This window comes from Lepisosteus oculatus, chromosome 7 (assembly GCF_040954835.1).
Source record: "Lepisosteus oculatus isolate fLepOcu1 chromosome 7, fLepOcu1.hap2, whole genome shotgun sequence".
Classification (NCBI taxonomy): domain Eukaryota; kingdom Metazoa; phylum Chordata; class Actinopteri; order Semionotiformes; family Lepisosteidae; genus Lepisosteus; species Lepisosteus oculatus.
The window spans coordinates 4,277,235-4,290,125 of NC_090702.1; the positions used below are offsets into that span (position 1 = coordinate 4,277,235).

General features: G+C 41.9%; 1 protein-coding gene across 1 annotated transcript in view; it reads right to left on the bottom strand.

Moving 5' to 3' along the window:
- The window catches only part of pparab (peroxisome proliferator-activated receptor alpha b), a 60,671-nt gene that overhangs the window by 23,250 nt on the left and 24,530 nt on the right, over nucleotides 1–12,891 (bottom strand). The gene's annotated exons all lie outside the window — the stretch shown is intronic.

Below are 12,891 nucleotides of genomic sequence, written 5' to 3' on the forward strand. Positions count from 1 at the left end.
AGTTCAGAGGCATTGGAGTTAGCTGTTGAGGACGGGGACTGCAGTAGGGTAGAAGTTTAGTGGTCCGTGCTTTAAAAGGCCAGTGGTACGTGCTGGCAGAAGGCCAGAGGAACGTGCCATGGTCAATAATAATAATAATAATAATAATAATTGCTTACACTTATATAGCGCTTTTCTGGACACTCCACTCAAAGCGCTTTACAGGTAATGGGGACTCCCCTCCACCACCACCAATGTGCAGTATCCACCTGGATGATGCGACGGCAGCCATAGTGCGCCAGAACGCTCACCACCATCAGCTAGTGTGTGTGCTAACGTCAAGATATTTAAATCTTGTGCTGTTTGCCTGCAACTCTTTGCATAACGATGTGCCTCCATCTGGCTCATGTTTCTCTGTTGATTCTGAAGAAGCCCACTGTGCTGATCTGGGCCAAAACCTCTTTGAAGGTTTTGTATGCTTGAATCAGGTCACCTTTAGTCCTCACTGCTCAAGAGTAAAACAGTTTAGTCCTTTTAACTTTGTCAGAGTAAAACACTCCTCTAAATTCTTCAATCTTCCCTGTTTGCTTTCCTCTACCTCTTTTAAACCCACTCTCAGCAGTTATCAAGACATGAAGCTGTAGGATAAAATTTCTCGACAGGAAAAACACAGAGATCAGATCTAATACAAATGGCAGAAAAAATTCCCTAAAAAGGCATATACAGTACTCACAGACAACACAGCTATTGGCTTGTTGCAATCAATAATATTCCACTAGGTTGTCTTTCCACTACCTGGGCTTCACAATAACAAGAAAAGGAAATGTGCAGGTTATTCTATTTTGCCAATAATGGTAACTTGACTTCCAGTTACATACAGTACTGTACAGTATCTAGTGTGTTAATTACCACTCCACACTGCTGCCCTGCACTGTGACCAGCTACTGTCTCCCAAAACCCTTGTTTCTCCTGTAGCTCATAAATGAAAACACTGCATTAAGCCAAGAGACAATGCACAAAGCTTGTAATGAGAAATATGATATTTCAGCCTCATAACTAACAAGGCTTCATGGCAGCACGCCTGGGGCTGAACGTCAAGGTCTTAATTACTTTACGTTATCAAACTAACGTGTTGTGTTACACATTCCAGCAATTTGCAGGCAAAGCAGATAAATATAGCTACACTAGAATAACTGTGCACCATATACTGTACATTTTATTAAACAGTTACCTTGGAAAGCTAAATGCAATGAACTGCTCAAATGTTTATCATTAAATAAAAAATGTCATTTGATCAACTATTTTGTCAAACTCATAGAATTTTAGTCCTAAAACTAAAACTACCTCTAATCAATTAAATCGGTAGTGATAAAAGGTGAGAAACACAGTAGAGATTTTTAGGCTTGTGATATTGTTAGTTAACATGCATATGTATATACAGTATATATATAATACAGTATACTTAGACTTTTGCATATATTTCATTTGCCTTCATGCTTTGTGGCTGTGGTATTATTTCAGAAGTTATTTTTTTTTTAAATGTAAGAACTTACTGTACCTTCTAGAGAGGTAACAGATTTAGACCGACAATTTTTTCCTATGCCCCAAATGCATCACAGCATGTACTTCATAAAAAGAGAATACAGTAAATTCAACGCCTTTCAGAACTGAAACTTTAAACAGTAAAAAAAGACTAATTCTGGTGTTCCACATTTTGGGCAAACTGTCATAGCAGTTGTTTCAGTCTTCTATTATATCCTTTTAATATAAATCACAATGTTAATGAACCTAGTACTTACAAGTCTCAAGACTGTCTCAAAGGGTTAATTTCATCTCGCGTGAAGGTTCATCATTAACCTTATGTCCTGCAATCTAACAGAACTAAAATTATTTAGCCTTCCCATGGCCATGGCAAAAAAACACCTCAAAACTGAAGGACAAGGGACAGTGTGTATAAAAATAATGATACTACATTCATTATTGCCTTTATCTTTCTGTTTTAACTGTGCCATAGACAGACTAAGAGCTCCTTTATTTTATGGGACACAGCCAGGTGAAACTTCCCCGGGAGACGATACTGTGTGTTGCACTGTGGCTGTTGTTGCTGGCTGTCCTCCCGGTGTACGAAGGGAGGTTGTAATTTAGATCTCTACTTGCGACATTTGCAACTTGGAGCCGGCAGCTGGAGATCTGCCTTACTTTCAAACGCAGCCTCAAGGAACCCAAAATAAACTGGAAAAGACCGGGTCAGAACACAAACGCGTCTGCGCGTTTATTGCCCTTACAAAACCTCCAAAACGTGGCACAACAGCTAAGGGAGACGGCAAGCCGAAAGAAAATGTATGTAATTTTTCCCAAAGCATGGACCAAAACCAGCTCCGCTTTTGGAATCTGCACTTTTATAAACTGGAACTTGTTTGCCAAAATACGAAAAAACACACACAAAGTGAACACATAAAGGAAGGACAGGTGTGAAAAGGGAGCTAACTAAATATGTTCTTAAGACAAAGGAAAAAAGTAAAACTTAAATCAACCACACCTCCTTACTTTGGGAAAATTCCAGTGAATGAATGCTACCAGCTCTTATCTGAGATCTATGTCTTCACCCAAATGCATAAGATGGCTGCAGTGAGTCCCACCAGCAAACGTATTCAGCAGCTGTCGCTAAGCATGAGCAACTGGGAGCCCAGTGGCACTGTAACACCAGTCACAACAGGCAGCACATCAGTCACATACTGTGAAATATGCATGACACCATCACAGTGATGTAGGTACAAGATATAATTTGAACCCTGCATAGGCGGAGTCCTGGGAGTGGCCTTCATCTGGAATTTGCCAGGAGCTGTATCACCCTGCAGCTCCCAGCTGGCAGCCCCACTGAAGCTCAGCAGGGTGTGAGCCTGGCCAGTACCTGGATGAGAGACTCCTAGGAAAACTAAGGTTGCTGCTGGAAGAGGTGTTAGCAGGACCAATAGGGGGTGCTCACCCTGTGGTCTGTGTGGGTCCTAATGCCCCAGTATAGTGATGGGGACACTATGTCTTTCGGATGAGACGAAAAACTGAGGTCATAACTCTTTCTGGTCAATTCATTTCTCAAAAAGTGTGTTAACCTTAGTGTCCTGACCAAATTTCCCCCTGGCCTATACCAATCATGGCTTCCTAATCCTAATCCCCATCTCTGAACTGGCTTCATCACTCTGCTGTCCTCCCTACTGACAGCTGGTGTGCAGTGAGAGTACAGGTGCACTCTGGCTATTGTCATATCATGTTAAGCTAAAATTGTACACCACACTAGTTAAGGACTCATTTATCTTATTGTGTCAAGTTTTGTTCACCTTATTATAGACAAGATACTGCTGCTCTGAGAGAGAAGCAGCCAGAAACATGCTGGTGATACAGGGAAATTCCCACACAGACACGTTGGAGAAAAAGAACTTTTTTTATGTTAAACAGAGAAGAAGAGGAGGGAACCTGAAACAAGAATTCAAAATCCTCAAAGGCCATCCCAGTGGGTTTCCTCTGAACGAACAGTGAAACACGAACCAGAGGACACAACTGCATCTTAAACTGCAAAGAAGAGGCACTTCTTTACTCAAAGGGTTGTGGGAGTGTGGAACAAGCTACCCCTCCATGTTGATAATATGGCATCTTTTAAGAAACCAGCAGAAAAGAATCTTGTATCAGCTAACTACTAACTAGCAAATGGGCTTAGATGAACTAAATGGCCTCCTCTCATTTGCAACCTTTCTCATCATCTCACCCTAACCCATATACAGAAGAGACCAGACCCCTTGTGATGGAACACGGAGGTCTGCCACCAAGTGAGAGTTACGGACATTGAACTAATCCTGTGGTCAATTATCAATCAAAAAGTCCAGTTATGTCAGACAGTACATAAAAAAGAATGCATTCTTTAAGAACTCTGTTATACTTAAAAATACAGTACGCAGAAGGCCAACAGCACTCTGGAATACAGAGGATGAGATCAGAGGTGGTGCTGTTTGCTGCATGGTATAATAGGTGATAGAGAATAGTAGTACTGGAGGTGACTGCTTGCGGAAATAAGCGCATTACACGAGCTCTTAGCTAATGTGTTACAGTGGTATGCAAAGGTTTGGGCACCCTCGGTCAAATTGCATGTTTCATAGAATCTCTAAGTGAAAAGAATTTAACAACTTCTGCAGGGTACAAACTTAAACATGACATATTTCTGCACATTGTAATGCACAATTATCATTGGTATGCTGGTTGTGGCCAAATGTCTGTGGGGAGATCTCAAACACGCAGTGCACTCAAGAAGACCTTTTCTGAGTGTTAAGAGTTCTGCAAGGAAGAGTGGGAAAACATTCCTAAAGCAAGAACAGAAAGACTCTTAGCTCTTTGCAAGAAATGTTTGGAGGCTTTGATTTCTACTAAAGGAGGTGTCACTAAGTGCTGACGTAACTTTTGCACATCCACGTTCACTGTTTCATTAAATTCCGTAAATTAGTAATTGTGCATTACTATATGCAGAAATGTGTCATGTGCAAGTTTGTCCCCAGCAGAGGTTGTGTCTTTACACTTAGAGATTCTATGAAACAGGCAATTTGACCAGGGGTGCACCGACTGTTGCATACCACTGTAATTGCTCATGTTTGAAGATCACACGGACAAACAGCGAAAGCACTATCATAATCAAACTAGAATTAACTGTACTGACAGAAAACACAAAATCGACTACCATAATTATCTGTGTGCAATCTAACCATACGTAGTGATGTGGCTTGTGGCTTGAGATGATAAAGTCATGTGTGACCGCAAAATCTGTACTATCTACATACTGGGTTTCGGACAAATACAGTACACAGGGGAATTCTGAAGTGTAAACACAAGCTCACTCCTCTGACTTGCTCCCCGTTAGGCATACTGTAGGTTCTGCAAACCGAGAGAGGGGTGCCTTTCTCAGCAATAGTACCATACGCCCATGGGTGCTGCTTGGATCAATGAATCACAGTGAGCCAAGAAAACCATAATCGATTTCTCCCTGCCCTTTGTGGCACAATTTGCCGATTCCCAGTCACATGATCCGCATTTCATTGCACTTGTGCATATGACAATAAACTGAACTGAACTGATCCAGGCTCAAACCCGCGATCACAGAGCTCAGCCTGCCCTCGGGCAAGCATCTATACCGGTGTAGCCACAATACAAACTTTAGTATTCCATCTTAAAAAGTATATCAAAGAGCTATGAAATTGGTGCCATCGTGGACTAGTGGCTGGAATGGGAGAATCTTGGATTCAAATCCCGGCAGACGGCAGAGGATTTTCACTCGGATTGCTTGGCTTAATGCGCCTCCAGATGGGTTTTGGAAATGCAAACTTGCTCTCAACTCACTCACTTGGTTGAAAAACAAAAACAAGAAACAAGAGGGAAACGCTAATCCAGAGAATGATTTTCCCCAAACGTTGTCGCACTGCCAGACAACACTAACTGCACCACAGTGTCTCCGATGCTCGTTCAGACAATAAAGGCAAAAGGCAACACGCTCAGGGTGTACATTTCTGTGAGAAGGCACAAATACGGCAGGAGAAAATAATGCTAAGAGCTTGAAACTTGGCTAACACGAAGCACAAGGATGAGGACATCAGATCTACAATAGCTGCCCTAATACAGAAGCAGATGTTAGCTTTGGGAGTCATGAAACCAGCTCGGGACATTAGATGCAGAGTGAATGTAAGTTTTTTGTTTTTCAGCGATTCTGTCTGCATTACTACACTTAATTCTACCGAGGTCTTCAACCAACCGTACAATAGAACTTCTGCTTCTCCACCTTAACTGCAGCAGAGAAAGGCCTACTATCAGTACAGCCAAAATGAAGTATTACAAAGAACACCAGACCCCTGGGGAAAATGCCTAGCAGGGCTTCCCTGCAGTGAAGGAGAGGCCCAAGTCAGTAAACACTCACAGATCACTATTTCTAGTGCTGCAAATCTCTTCCAGCATATTAAATCGATTTAAAAAAGTACTTTCTTCAATTACGGGAATGTTGTTTCTTGGGGATGTATTCGGATTTCAGTACCAAATTCTAGGATTCGGAAAGTTACTTCACGTAAAACACCACCTGCTTAATTTGACATGAATGGTTGATTATTTTGAAAAACGCCAGCTTCGTGGTCAAATAGAAAATTGCTGGGTAGTTTTATACTGAAGATCAATTTAGAAGACCGAGAATTCCATTGAGACATAACACCCAAGTGTACAAACAGTTCTTTCATCTTGCCACAGAAATCGGCACAATTGGAGCCCAGCACTAAAATAGTCTCATTTAAAGAAGAGCTAATCACGAGTAATAAAGCATCAATAAAAACTACAACTGTATATCGTTTTTCAACAAAAGGGGGAATAACTGGGCGGCATGATGGCACAGTGGTTGGGATTTCTGCCTTGAAGCACAGGGCCCCTGGGTTCAAACCCCAGGAGTGCCATCTTATGGCCAGAAGCCATATCACTCTGCAACCCACAACTGGCAACCCCCACTGAAGCTCAGCAGGTGTGAGCCTGGTCAGTACATGGAGGGGAGACTCCTGGGAAAGCTGAGGTTGCTGCTGGAAGAGGTGTTAGTGGGCCCAGCAGGGGGCGCTCACCCTGCGGTCCATGTGGGTCCTAATGCCCCAGTATAGTGACGGGGACACAATACTGTAAACAGGCGCCGTCCTTTGGATGAGATGTAAAACTGAGGTCCTGACTCTCTGTGGGCGTTTCTCGAAAAGAGTAGGAGTGTAAACCCGGCATCCTGGCCAAATTTCCCATTGGCCCTTACCAACCATGGCCTCCAAATAATCCCCATCTATGAACTGGTTTCATTACTCTGTTCTCCTCCCCACTGAGAGCTGGTGTGTGGCGAGCTTTCTGGCGCAGTATGGCTGCCATCGCATCATCCAGGTGGGGCTGCACATTGGTGGTGGTGAGTGGAGTGTCCAGAAAAGCGCTATATAAGTGCAATTAATTAATTAAGTTTGCATGTTCTCCCCTTATTCACATGGGTTTCCTCCCACACTCCAAAAACAAACTGATAAGTTCACTGGCTTTTGGGAAAATTCGCACTGGTGTGAGTGTGTGTCCCCCTTGCAATGGACTGGCGTCCTGTCCAGGGTGTACCCTGCCTTATACCCATTGCTCCCCTGCAACCTTGTACTGTACATTTCCTACAGTGCAATTTAGAAAATGAAGGGCAGATCTATTCTCCAGTATCATACATCTTACTGTCACTCCCTGGTCTATCACACACCCTGAGACAATATTTCTTCTTTTTTAGCTCTCCAGCTGTCCCTGTCAGCACCTCTGGTGAAAACTGAAAATGGAAGATCAGATACTCTCCAATACTTGTTGCCATAACAGTACAAACGATGCCGTAAGCAATACCCAAAATCCATATGATCAAAACTAAGGAGGTGTAAGGTTAAACGGTCACCCAGTGTCATTTGGAGTCCGTCATTAGTAGTAAGAGCTACCAGTTCTGAACAGATTTGTAGAGCAACTTTCAAACCAGCTAGTTCCATTTCAAAAGCAGCTGCACTTCTTGTTAATCCCAAAAACTAATTTTCCAAAGTGGAACATTAGTCCACTGTGTGTGTTTATATATATATTTACTGTAAACACAGATATTTCTCATTTTACATCTACAGTATATTGCCAAGCCATTACACCGTTATAGGTTTTCCAATGCCCTTCAGAAAAGTGGCGAATAAAGATTTTTACCAAGCAAAACCACTGTGTCAATTTTAAAGCGAGGCCTTACTGGAAAAGCTGATGAGCCCCCGCTATATTTTTCAGAACCGCGTTGTTTTCTCCTCTGTGCCTTCTTTCACGATTTCTCCCTGTCCGCAGTAACAGCAGAATTTCCAGGGTCACTAACTATGAACTCTTTGACCAAGAGTTCCTGGACAAACCAGTGCCTGACCAGTGTGGCTATCATACAGTTGTGGACAGATGAGGCTTTATGAGATAAGGCTCTGACAGACAAAGCACCCACAGTAGCTTTTGGAAACTCATCAGTATGCAGATTAACAGTGTGCCTTTAGGACCTGCTTTGCGTGAGAGAACCCACCAGTAATTCACTTTGGGAGGGGAAGGTCTCTGCTTTCCTTATTGAGTTTTAAAATATTTTTAGAACGAACAGCATACCAAGTCACTTCATTAGGCAAAATAATATTTTATTGTAGGAGCACAAGAATGCCAAATTCTTTTGAGAATTTTGCAAGCAAAGCTTATTTCTTAGTATTCGATTCATTAAGCCGGCTTGATGATCTATAAAGATTAGTCTTCTTGTGCTTAATTTACAAATTCATGTTCAAAAACCTTTTTGGCAAATGCATTTCGGCATATTTTCAGCAGCAGTTTTACACCAGCACTCTCCAGAAATACAGAACTGAATTCTCACATGGTGAAGAATTCCTTAGTGAAGCACTACAAGTTAACTGCCAAAATGGAACTTCATTTCAAAAGCCCTTCAAAAATGGTACAGTATGAAAGATTGTATTTTCAGGGGAAAAAAAATGACCATAATATATTTTGTGTAAGGGCAGAAGATCAGACAGTGTTTTTAAGTCGTGAGCCTTGACCCTCATAGAAAAACAGATAAAACCAACAGCAAACGGTTCCCCCACCAGTATCCCTGTATTTAAACTGTGTCCTTTAAACAGAAGCAGATAAGTCCCACAGCAAAGGTTCAAAGGTTTAAGATCCGCTTTTCCGAGCTACAGCCACCTACAAAGCGCAGAGAAAGACGATTCGGTTCATTCAAACAAGCAAAGTCTATGTCTGAGAGGTCATTCTGTCCTACATGCCATATGTAACAAAGCAGGTGTCCACTGAACATGAAAAACTAACGTTTAACTCTACAAGGTCACTGACAGTGCACTGTGAGGACGCCATGAACTCTCAGTCCAAGCCAACAGCCATACCTGACAATGAGATTTAAGCAATGAGCTTGTACCGCACTGTTAAATTACTCTTCCTATATCAAGCAGCGTAGTGTTAACTACCATCCTGCTCCTTTTATCCCCACGTTTTCCTCTCTCTGTATGATGTAGGGATGGCACCCTGACACAGTGATATGCATTGCTGCCTTGCAGCACTGGGATCCTGGGTTCAATTCCAGACCTTGGGTGCTGTCTGTGTGGAGTTTGCATGTCCCCCCCCCCCCAGATGCTCCAGTTTCCTCCCATAGTCCAAAAAACATTCTGATTTTGATTGGCTTGTGGGAAAATTGGCCCGAGTGTGTCTGTGTGTGTGATGGACTGACGTCCCATCCAGGGTGTAGCCTGCCATGTACATGTTGCTTGATAGGATAGACTCTGAAATCCTAAGCTGGAAGAAGCACTTTGAAGATGGATGATGTAGTTTCATATCTACCTCTTTTTAGAGCAACGTAGTTTTTTAACCCCCTAGTGGACTTTGGATAAAACCAAACACACGTACTAATGAACTAAAAGGTCTCCCTATAAATCATGGAATGGTTTCACTCCTTGTGCTTGTAGTTGGGACTTGCCAGTTCTCCTCTGAGAATTAATTGTGAATTGTTTAGAGATCTTACTTAAATTTTGTTTGCACAAGATTCCAACTCCCACAAAGAATTCGATTTTTCAATTCATATTTCATTAGCATGTACATATCCTGGTCAATTATTTTAAATGTAATTATCATTTACAGACAAATTATTTTAACTAGGAACCTTTTTATTCTTGGTTTTAAAAACTGTCGGTCTTAAGCCAATAATGAATGCTAATCTTCTCACTTATTGTCTTGTTAAGTTGTGCTAACAGTCCACCCCTGAAGAATATTAAATTTAATGATTATTTACAGTACTACATTGTTTGGTCTTCATTCATTTTGGTAAAAACTATCATTAAATATTATATATATGTGTGTAATGGAATAACCAAAGTGTCGTGTTTTATAAAACATAAAAACAAAAAGAGAACGTGTCTGAGAGTGTCCGAGTAAGAACTTCACTGTACACTCCCTCTCCTAGGCCCCCAGTTGAGGTTGGTCGTTTGCTCAGTGTACCGAGGACTAAATCTGGGACGTTTTGTCTGTTGTTGCTCCTTTATCAAGGAATACCCTTCCTCAAACCAATTCTCAGCCTCTCTTCAAATCTAAACTCAAAACTTACCTTTTTACTAAGGTCTTTAGCTGACTGCCCTACATTCTATCTATATGAGCCTGTATGCTCTTGTGTAATTTTTTTAATTTTAGATCGTACTTTTTTGTCTTTTTCTTCAATCGACACGCGCAGCATCCTGTGGTTTGGAATAAGAGACCTATTAGATTTACAGTGGAACCGCCGATGAGTCCATGAGGATTCAAAATCCCGTCTTTTTTTTTTAAATGTTCATCTTTGCTGTGTGATCTCCAGCTTTATCTTGCTATACTTGCTCAGACAGTCTTTGCTTTAAAAAAGGAATGAAGCAGAGCAAAACTGAAAGTGGGACTGGTCACAACACCCGGGTTATAATTATGTATTCCCAACTGTAATTTCTACTGTAATGCTAACACCAAGACGCTCATTTACTGCACACTGGGATAACCTGTACCTCCCATATAAACAGCAAAGCATTCCAACAAATACGACAAGCAGAAAATCAAGAAAACCTAACAAATGTTATTTTCACACCTTTTTAACAGGTTGAAGGTTTCTGCCCATCTATGTTGCCCTTGCAATGTGACTGGGCTTGAACAGTTCTGTAGGAAAAAATGTGCAGTCTTGGAGTTGCAGTATGTTACTGTAATATTGGCATTGACACTTTAAGATTTTTTTAAAGATCACTTTATTAGCCATATACAATTTTTTGCATTAGGAATTTGTCTTTTTGCAGACCCCAGCTTGCTCTCCATGAGACACACAGACAGGGAGAGAAGCTTGGGGTCAGAGCACAGGGTCAGCCATTTATACGGCGCCCCTGGAGCAGTTGGGGTTAAGGAGCCCAGTGGAGTAGGATTCCTCTGCCGACCACGGGATACGAACCCGCAACCTTCCAGCCACAGGTGCAGATCCTGAGCCACAGAGCCACTGCACCACCCTGATGAAACAGCAATACTCATCAGAGAAGTTTTTTTTACACAAGAGTTATCAATTTATAACACTGACTCATGCACCTCGGGTACTCTGATAGCATTCAGGTAGGGGCAGAACTAATAAGTGTGGGTCACTCCCTTCTTTAAATTCCCATCCTTCAACTGAGGAAACAATATAAGAAAGCACATATCTATTGCCTCTGATCTGTCTTTTAAGAATATGGGTGATTGCAACATGCTGAAAGGCGTCTGGAATCCCAAACATTAATGAATTAAATGAATCAAAAATTAACGTGCCTGTGGTTGAAAGGTTGCTGGTTCAAATCACATGGCCGGCAGAGGAATCCTACTCCGTTGGGCCCCTGAGCAAATCCCTTAACCCCCAACTGCTCCAGGGGTGCCGTATAAACGGCGCACTGACCCCAAGCTTCTCTCCCTGTCTGTGTGTCTCACGGAGAACAAGCTGGGGTCAGCAAAAAGACAATTTCCTAATGCAAGAAATTGTATATGGCTAATAAAGTGATCTTAAAAACAATCTTAAAGTGGCAATGCCAATATTACAGTAAGATACTGCAACTACAAACCAGGAACCTATTTTTGTACTATAGCAACCCATCTGATATCATCCGAACTGAGAACTCAGCTTGCCATCTTCCAGAACACACAGAAAACGCAGCAGTTCGGGATATATTCGTACCTTACCCCAAAAGCCCATAGCTAATTCTCGGTAAGAATCTGTGCTCTTACGTCACAACTTCCTGTCTGTTAAAGCAGCACTGAAGCTCCTTACCACCATGCGTCACTCCAGCACTTTATGCTGTGCTCAGGCTTTTCTGTGGTTTTATTCTGTGGTTTACATTGCTGCAATATTCACTCATTTTAACCGGCTGCAATTGTAAAAAGCCTTGGGTAAAAGTGTCCGCCAAGGGACTGATTATAAATGCAGGATGTAGTTTGGGTAACCAGGACCGGGCTGGGTAAGGTGAGGCAGGGCAGTCTTGGATCCTGACCAAACAGTCAGGGCTGTGACTTCTCACCTGACATCAGCAATGAACATACCACACCTCCAACCAGGAATGAGCCACTGATAGACTCCTCTGACGCACCAAATACTGCCCATATGAGCACGGGAGCTATCACTGCGTGCCAAGATACAAAGACCCAACAGGTTACCCCGAAGAGGTAGGTACAAAAGAAAAACAACATGAAAAAATGTATTAGACATTGCTAGGGAGCGTATGAATTGAGTGACCAACGCTAAGCTAATGTACACACTTGAAGCACTGCTCATATTTTGGGAGTGAATACGAAAGTTTCTCACAAAGTTTTAAGCATCAACAGATGACACCGGCACTCCTTCCTGTTGTAGAGCGATACTACTGAAAGGAGAACACACTATAGACGACAGACTACAGACCAGTCAATTTAAGAGGGGAGACTATTGTTTGTTCAGGAATGCCAATAGAAAAATTACTGACACAAATATCATTGAAGAAGAATAAGCAATAATGTTCTCTCTTCCCGCCTCTGTGTTTATAGAGTTCACAAACTTTTGAAGTGTTGTGAAGTAAATATATGAATACGCCACTGTCCAATGGTTAAAGCATAACAGTGCATTTTTTCTAAAATAGGTATTTTACAACGATACATACTGAAGGAAATAACTACAGAACTGAATAATCAAATTTACAGCACAGGGTGTACCATTCCCTTAGCTCTTTTAACGCTCCGTGAATAATACAGAATTTGTACTTTGGTCAGACACCCCAGCAATTATGTGCATTTCTTCCTTGTGCATCACTTCCTTGAATTTTGGCGTTTACATAGTTTCCCCAGATTCTGTGCCTGTATTGA